At 42.2% G+C, this 8,404-nt stretch overlaps 1 long non-coding RNA gene across 1 annotated transcript in view; it reads right to left on the minus strand.

The window, feature by feature from the left end:
* The window catches only part of LOC108536761 (uncharacterized), a 5,228-nt gene extending 813 nt beyond the window's left edge, over positions 1 to 4,415 (minus strand). Inside the window, exons 1-2 of the long non-coding RNA XR_001887618.1 lie at positions 4,214 to 4,415; positions 3,703 to 3,911 (exon numbers count right to left, since the gene is read on the minus strand). This is a non-coding gene — a long non-coding RNA (uncharacterized LOC108536761). The remainder of the gene's footprint in view (positions 1 to 3,702; positions 3,912 to 4,213) is intronic.
* Positions 4,416 to 8,404: the final 3,989 nt, after the last annotated feature.

Genomic DNA, 8,404 nt, shown 5'->3' on the forward strand with positions numbered 1-8,404 from the left:
CACCGCATGTTCTCACTCATAGGTGGGAACTGAACAATGAGATCACTTGGACTCGGGAAGGGGAACATCACACACTGGGGCCTATCATGGGGAGGGGGGAGGAGGGAGGGATTGCATTGGGGAGTTATACATGATATAAATGATGAATTGATGAGTGCTGACGAGTTGATGGGTGCAGCACACCAACATGGCATAAGTATACATATGTAACAAACCTGCACGTTATGCACATGTACCCTAGAACTTAAAGTATACTAAAAAAAAATAATAATAAGATCGCATTAAAGTGAAAAAAAAAAAAAGGTATAAAAAACATAAAACACTTTTTTTTTTTTTGAAACAGGGTTTCACTCTGTCGCCCAGGCTGGAGTGCAGTGGCGTGATCATAGTTCACTGCAGCCTTGAACTCATGCTCAAAGGATTCTCCTGCCTTAGCCTCCCAAGTAGTTGGCACTGTAGGCACATGCCACCATGCCTGGCTAATTTTTATTTTTTAATTTTTTTGTAGCAAAGGGGTCTTGTTTTGTTGCCCAGGCTATTCTCAAATTCCTGGGCTCAAGTGAACCTCCCACCTCTGGCCTCCCAAAGTGCTGGGATTATGGGCTTGAGCTGCTACTCCTGGCCATGAAACACAATAAAAAAAATTTTAAGTCTACATGAAACAATTGTACCTCCTTCATAGTACAGAATCAACTTCCTCACACAAAAATATTTCTCAACTCCATTTACTGACATTCAGGGATTTGAATCCTCATATAGTGTTTCTGCACAAATGTGTGTGTGTGTTTTACATTAAAGCATAAATTAGCGGTATTGTTTGAGTAACCCCCAAATAATGTTTACATAAAATACTTTTTTTTTTTCCAAGTCTTGATCTGATTACTGACCACTACATCCTTGTAGTATCAAAACACTTAGAACTAAAGCAGCTTTACTGTTGAGTCAGGAGGAAAATGCATGGAAAGAAGTAGTTCCAGTTTGAAAAAAGCAGGTCAAGATCCTTTCACCAAAGTTAGCCACTTTGTGTTTGGCATCTAATCAATGAGGAGTGGACTCCTTCACTGGTGAAGGATAATTTTACAGGATACAGAATTCTAGGTTTGGGGGGTTTTAAAAAATTCTCAACACTTTAAATATTTTATTCCACTCTCTTCTTCATGGTTTCTGAGAATTCAATGTAATTCTTATCTTAGCTCCCCTATATGTAAAGTCCCCCCTCCCCTCAGCTTCTTTCATGATTTTTAAAAAATATTTTATTTTTCAGAGTTTAAATATGATATGCTTAGGTGTGATTTCTTGAGCATTTATCTTGTTTGGAGTTCTCTGAGCTTCTACGATGTGTGATTTGTTGTCAGACATGAACTTGGGGGAAATTAATCATGAGCATTCTTCATTTCTGTTAGTGTTTTTGATCTGTAGCATTTCGAGTCTTTATTAGAATTTCTATCTCTCTGTTTATATTTTCCATGTGCTCTTGCATGTTGTCTACTTTTCCATTACCTCCAGTAGCACATTCATCTTAGTTTTTTTTGTTTGTTTTGTTTTTTGTTTGTTTGTTTTTTTAGTAGAGACGGGGTTTCACTGTGTTAGCCAGGACGGTCTCGATCTCCTGACCTCGTGATCCGCCCATAAAGTCCTGGTCTCATAATTCCAACACTCCTGCTCTATATGACTCTAGTTCTCCTGCTTGTTTAGTCTCTTCAAACATTGTTTTTTGCCTTTTAGTATGCCTTGTAATTTTTTGGTGAAATCTGGAATGGTGTGAATGTCCCCTATAAAGCTCATGTTGAAACTTAATCACCAATGTGGCAATATTGAAAGGTGGGCCCTTTAAGAGGCAAACGGATCCTCTGTGCCCTACTTTCATGAATGGATTCATTCATTCACAGATCCACAGATTCATGGATTAATGGATTAATGAAGTAGTGGCTCATAATGGGAGTGAAACTGGTGGCTTTATAAGGAGACCTTAGCTAGAAAGTTAGCACACTCAGCCTCCTACCATGTGATATCCTGTGCTGCCTCAGGACTCTTCAGAGAGTCTGCACCAGCAAGAAGGATCTCACCAGATACACTCCCTTGACCTTGGACTTCTCAGCCTCCGTAACTATAAGAAATGAGTTCCTTTTCTTTATAAATTACCCAGTTTTATGTATTCTGTCATAAACAATAGAAAACAACACCAGACAGGATGTACTAGACAAAAGGAGTGCTGGTAAGTAGGCTTTTAGTAGTGTGTGGTAAGGTACAGGATAGGGCAAGTGTTCTGCAGTCCTATGATTAGGCCTCAGCCTTTAGTGAGCCTGTGTAGATGGTGAATCTGTGTGGATGGTGAATGTCACCAGTACTTCCTTTTTTTTATTTTTATTTTTTGAGATGGAGTCTAGCCCTGTCACCAGGCTGGAGTGCACTGGCACAATCTCGGCTCATTGCAACCTTTGCCTCCTAGGTTCAAGCAATTCTCATGCCTCAGCCTTCTGAGCAGCTGGGATTATAGGCATGTGCCACCACACCAGGATAATTTTTTTCTTTTCTTTTTTTTTTTTGAGACGGAGTCTTGCTCTGTCGCCAGGCTGGAGGGCAGTGGTGCGATCTCGGCTCACTGCAATCTCCCCTTCCTGGGTTCAAGTGATTCCCCTGCCTCAGCCTCCCGAGCAGCTAGGACTACAGGCATGCACCACCGCGCCGGGCTAATTTTTTGTATTTTAGTAGAAACGGGTTTTCACCATGTTAGCCAAGGTTTCACCATGTTGGCCAAGCTGGTCTTGAACTCCTGACCTCAAGTGATCCCCCCACCTCGACCTCCCCAAGTGCTGGGATTACAGGCGTGAGCCACTGAGCCTAGCCACCAATACTTCTTAATCTCCCACACTTAAGTGGAACAGGATGGTTTATGGAGGCTGGAGTTGTGTATTTCCCTTCTCCCAAGTAGTTTAGGCTCTGATAAAACCCCAGCAGACTAGGCTTTGGTAAAATACTTTCTCCCGAGGGCAGGTCTTGTTAAGAACTGATTGCTCTGGTATATTTTTAAATGCTTACCTTTTCAGCAGAGGAATCTTTCAGAAAAAAATTTAAGTAATTAACCTAACTGTCAGAAGCATTTGAACCAGAGCGACTCCATTTTGAGTGAGGGCTAGGAAAATGAGGCTGAGACTTGCTGGGCTGCATTTTCAGAAGTTAGGCATCCCTTGCCTCTAGATGTTTACAATTAAGGGAACAAATTAATAATGTTTACTAAAACAGACCCAGACTTGGGAGTGTCCAGATATCCCAATATCTGGAGAACAAAGGCATTCCTAATTTTGCTTTAAAGATATCTATTCTTGCAAAATAATCAAGAAAATTAATCCTTGATCAAAACTCTTGTAGCAGAGCACGTCTCCCCATATATACAAGCATTGTAACGAGGGTGGATGCGTCCCTCCTCTTACTTTCAGGAATGTCCTGCTCTGTCTATGGAGCAGCTGTCCTTTCACCACTTTACTTTCTTAATAAACTTGCTTTTATTCTGCACTGAGAACTCGCCCTGCTTTCCTGCGCGCGATCCAAGAACCCTCTCTTGGGGTCTGGATCCAGACCCCTGTCTTGTAACATAATTGAAAACCCCAGTGCAAAGGCATAACACCCTACTTAAGAATTTGCAAACATTCATCATTAATTATTTCACATCATTGATTAACTTTCTCTAAGCCAGATTCCTACCTGATGTCGAAAAGAAAAGCAAAAGGTAGACTGTTTCAACACTTTCAGACGCTTGGGCAAAAAATGCACTTTCATGCTATAAATAACGCAGCACAAATACTATACGACAGGGCTTTATACTTTGGGGAAAGCTGCCAGGTCCAAACTATAAAGGAAAATTATTGGAGCTCATTTTTCCTGCCCACGTTACCTAGCACATTTTGTTGAAACTGAAAAAAAAAAAAAAAAAAAAAAAAGATTTTGGTGAAACAAACAAAAAAAAAGCACCAACAACCCTATCTTGAAATAAACTACTGTACCTCTTACGCCTCATCCCTTATACCCCAGAATCCTGGAAGAAAAAAAGATACACCCGAGCTCGTCCAACCCCTCTTTGCGTGGACTGTGTAGGGCTATTTGGCCCATCCTGCCTCCTTTAATCCAACATTCTGCGTCTTTTTTTCTTCAGCTTCCCGGCGCCCCCTTTGGCCACCACTGACATCTTAGTTATCGCGGTCCAAAATATACGCACGCGCCTTTGAGGGCTCGCAGAGTCCGTCTCTCCCGGACAAATCTCATCCAATCAGAGCCAGCCAGGAAGCCGAGGCCCAGCAAGGCCTTGCGACGCCCAACTTCCTGGGGTTAGCGACTCTGATGTCAGGTGATTCCACCCTCCGCCTCTCGCCCACCCTCGCAGAGGGCTGTGCACTTGACCCGGCCCCGCGAGGCACCGCCTTTCAGTTAGCTCTCGCTGATTGGTCGCTGCTCGCGCGGTCTCCTGGGTGACGGGAACGCGGTAGCCTGCTTGGTGGAGACCGGGTGCGCCTGCGTACTTCATAGTTCGCGTAGCAGCTCGAGCCTGGAAATGAAGGTAAATAACTCACAAATCCCCGGGCGGGGGGCGGGAAAACGCGACTACTGACCCTCGCTCGCTTTCAAAAGAGGATGTCTGTCCCTCTCCCTCCTTCCGAGTTCGTTGGAAATGAGGGAGAGAGGTGACCAGAGAGGACGGGGGCGAAGTTGAACGGACGAGGGAAAGGAAAGAAAATATGAGAGGAGAGGGCGGAGAGAGAGGCCTCTCGTTTTGGGGACTGCAGACGCTGTAGACGCAGTGCAGAAAGTAGGAACCCCTCCCTGGCCGAAATGAGCGGACTGAATCTAAAGATACCCCAGCTTCGCACGCGGAAAGAAGCGGTCGAGTAAACGCGTTTGGAGGGTCGCGGTAAAGTTGACTGGGTCAGATATCACGAGCTACCTCATTTCTTGGGGCTACACCTCTGGCGCAGCTGCCCAGCGCCTTAAAAAGAATGAAAAGACTCCTAAAGAATAACCTCAAATTGTATTACCTGTGACCAGTTCAATCAACTGCTAGCGAGTGTACATTATTGAGGTCTCACGTTCATGTGCCTCATCCTCTGCACGCGCGGTTTCTAGGCTTGGGCTTCTTGCCCACCCCACTTTCTGATTTATCAGAGCAGTCTCCCCCTTGCTGTGCTCTGGCAAAGAAATGGAAGGCTCTTTTTTTTTTTCTTTTGAGATAGAGTCTCGCTCAGTTGCCCAGGCTGGAGTGCAGTGGCTCAATCTATGCTCCCTGCAGTCTCCACCTCCAGGGTTCAAGTGATTCTCCTGCCTCAGCCTCCCGAGTAGCTGGGACTGCAGGCGCGTGCCACAACGCCCAGCTAATTTTTTGTATTTTTAGTAGAGATGGGGTTTCACCGTGTTAGCCAGAATGGTGTCACTCTCCTGACCTCGTGATCCACCGACCTCGGGCTCCCAAAGTGCTGGGATTACAGGCGTGAGCCACCGCGCCCGGCCGGAAGGCTCAGTTTTAAAATTATTTTAGATGTCCTCATGCTTCTTCGTGGCTATTAGTGTGGTAATTGGAATTGACGGACCAGTAATCATAACTCCCATTTTTATTTCTAAAGCTCTTTACAATTTATGAAATATTAGTAGTGAAAAGATATTATTCATGATTTACAGTTGAGAATTTTTTGCTGAAGGCAATTTAAGCGACTTACTTAAAACCCTACAGCTAATAAGCGACAAACAAAATTTAAATCTTGGTTTTTTGGTTGTGAAACTAGCACTTTTTCCTCTGCACGGTATATGGAGCATCTATAGAGCTCCACTGAAGAAAAATAAATATGAGATCACAGCTAGAGGCAAGTCAGCCATAGAAGGTAATGAAATTCCAGTTTAAGGACTTGTCACTTGTATGAAGGAGTTCCAGGGTGAAATGGTCACAAAATTGCAAAAGTAAGATGCTTTTAGGTATTCTTTCTTCATGAGTTTCTTTATGCTCTACAAAACTTTTATGTCCCATGATCATAGCCCACTTCTACTTTCAATAGAGGTTAATTTCTTTAGCATGTAAAATGCTCGTTGGGACAGGGCGTGGTGGCTCACGCCTGTAATCCCAGCACTTTGGAATGCCGAGGCAGGTGGATCACTTGAGGTCAGGAGTTCTACATCAGCCTGGCCAACGTGGGGAAACCCCGTCTCTACCAAAAATATTTTAAAAATTAGCCGGGCATGGTGGCATGTGCTTGTAATCCCAGCTATTCGGGAGGCTGAGGCAGCAGAATCGTTTGAACCCAGGAGGTGGAGGTTGCAGTGAGCCAAGATCGCCCCACTGCACTCCAGAGCCTCAACAGAGCAAGACGCCGTCTAAAAAAAAATAAAAATAAAAAACCTCATTGCTTTGTGTTTGGTTGGTTATTTATTTATTTTGAGATGGAGTCTCGCCCTATCACCCAGGCTGGAGTACAGTGGCGCCATCTCGGCTCACTTCAACCTCTGCCTCCTGGGTTCAAGGGATTCTGGTGCCTCAGCCTCCCAAGTAGCTAGGATTACAGGCGCGCACCACTATGCCCAGCTAATTTTTTTATTTTTAGTAGAGACGAAGTTTCGCCATGTTGGCCAGGCTGTGTTTGGAATTTTGAGGACTGTAAGAGTTTTGTGTTGCTGCACAGACTAAGTCCCCTGTAATATCTAAACTTCATATGCCTAGATATGGGCATCATTGTTTAACATATAATTTAACCTAATATCGAAATCCAAATTTTTTCACCCAAACTCATATTCCTAAATGTTCTAGATCAACACTGTCTAATATAAATGTAATGTGAGCCAATGTAATTTCATATTTTTATTGACCATTAAAATTTTTTAAGAAAACAGGTAAAATTTATTTTAATAATATATTTTATCTTACCCAGTATATCAAAAAATGTTATTTCAACGTGTAATCAGTATAAAAATTAACAATGAGATAGTTTATATTCTTTTTTCGGTTGTTGAAATCTGATATACGTTTTATATTTACAGCACAGCTAGGTTGGGATTACTTATATTCCAGGTCCTCAATAGCTACATGTGGTTTGTAGCCTCCATCTTGGACATCATGTTTCTAGATTGTTTCAAGGAAAAGAAAGAGTTTTCAGTTGATAACACTATTCACCCAGTAGCCAAGTTAAACACTTAATGATGATGTAAATATAACCAATGAAACTAATAGAAGAAAATAATGTTGAAAGGAGTAAAGACATTCTGTATTTTTATGATGTTTAAGATAGCAATTTTTGTGTTTAATCACCAGGAATCCGTGCCACAGATAATTAACTGAATTCAGGCTTCACTTATTTTAATCTTTAACATCTATAAAACACTAAAATTACACATTTTTATAAAATTAACAGTCAGAAGCATTAAAAAGCTAAAAAATTTTATAATAAAAGCTCTCCTATATCTTAAGATCTGTAATTTACCACGTAGTTGTGTATGTTTGGTTGGTTGATTTTGTTTTGTTTGTTTTGTTGTTAACTTCTAGATAAGCTCTAAAATAATCCTCACCATCCTGAATCCTATTGTTTTCATGACCATGTTTTGATATTTTTCTGATCAACACTTGATTGTATGTTTTGAAAATATTAAAAATTGTGTTTATTTTTTAGCGTATTTTCTCATTGCTAGAAAAGACTTGGCTTGGCGCACCAATACAGTTTGCCTGGCAAAAAACGTCCGGAAACTACCTTGCAGTAACAGGGTAAGAAACCAATGAATGTTTTAAGCAGTGGTTGTATGCCCATGTAACCATACCATCTACTCAGTAGAAGTTTTTTTTGTTTTTGTTTTTTAGACGGAGTCTAGCTTTGTTGCCCAGGATGGAGTGCGGCAGCATGATCTCAGCTTGCTGCAACCTCCACCTCCCAGGTTCAAGTGAATCTGGCCTCAGTAAAAGTTTTTGTGTAACAGTTGTATGGTAGGAAAAGGAATATGTTTATCTCCATTAACATCAAAGTTCATAGAACCTTTTCCCTGGTAATAACTTTTTATATACAAATTATTAAACTATCAGGAGAAAACACTGAAATCACTTGGATGGCAGCTATATATATATACACACATACATAGATAAATAAAAGAAACATTTAGGCCGGGTGCAGTGGCTCATGCCTATAATCCCAACAATTTGGGAGGCCAAGGCAGGTGGATCACTTGAGACCAGGAGTTTGAGACCAGCCTGGCCAACACGGTGAAATGCCATCTCTACAAAAATACAAAAATTAGCCGGGTGTGGTGGCAGGCATCTGTAATCCCAGCTACTTGGCAGGCCGAGGCAGGAGAATTGCTTGAACCTGGAAGGTGGAGGTTGCAGTGAGCCGAGATCGCACAACTGCACTCCAGCCTGGGCAACAGAGGGAGACTCTGTCTCAAAAAA

The sequence above is a fragment of the Rhinopithecus bieti genome, unplaced genomic scaffold, assembly GCF_001698545.2.
Source record: "Rhinopithecus bieti isolate Rb0 unplaced genomic scaffold, ASM169854v2 scaffold_13349, whole genome shotgun sequence".
Classification (NCBI taxonomy): domain Eukaryota; kingdom Metazoa; phylum Chordata; class Mammalia; order Primates; family Cercopithecidae; genus Rhinopithecus; species Rhinopithecus bieti.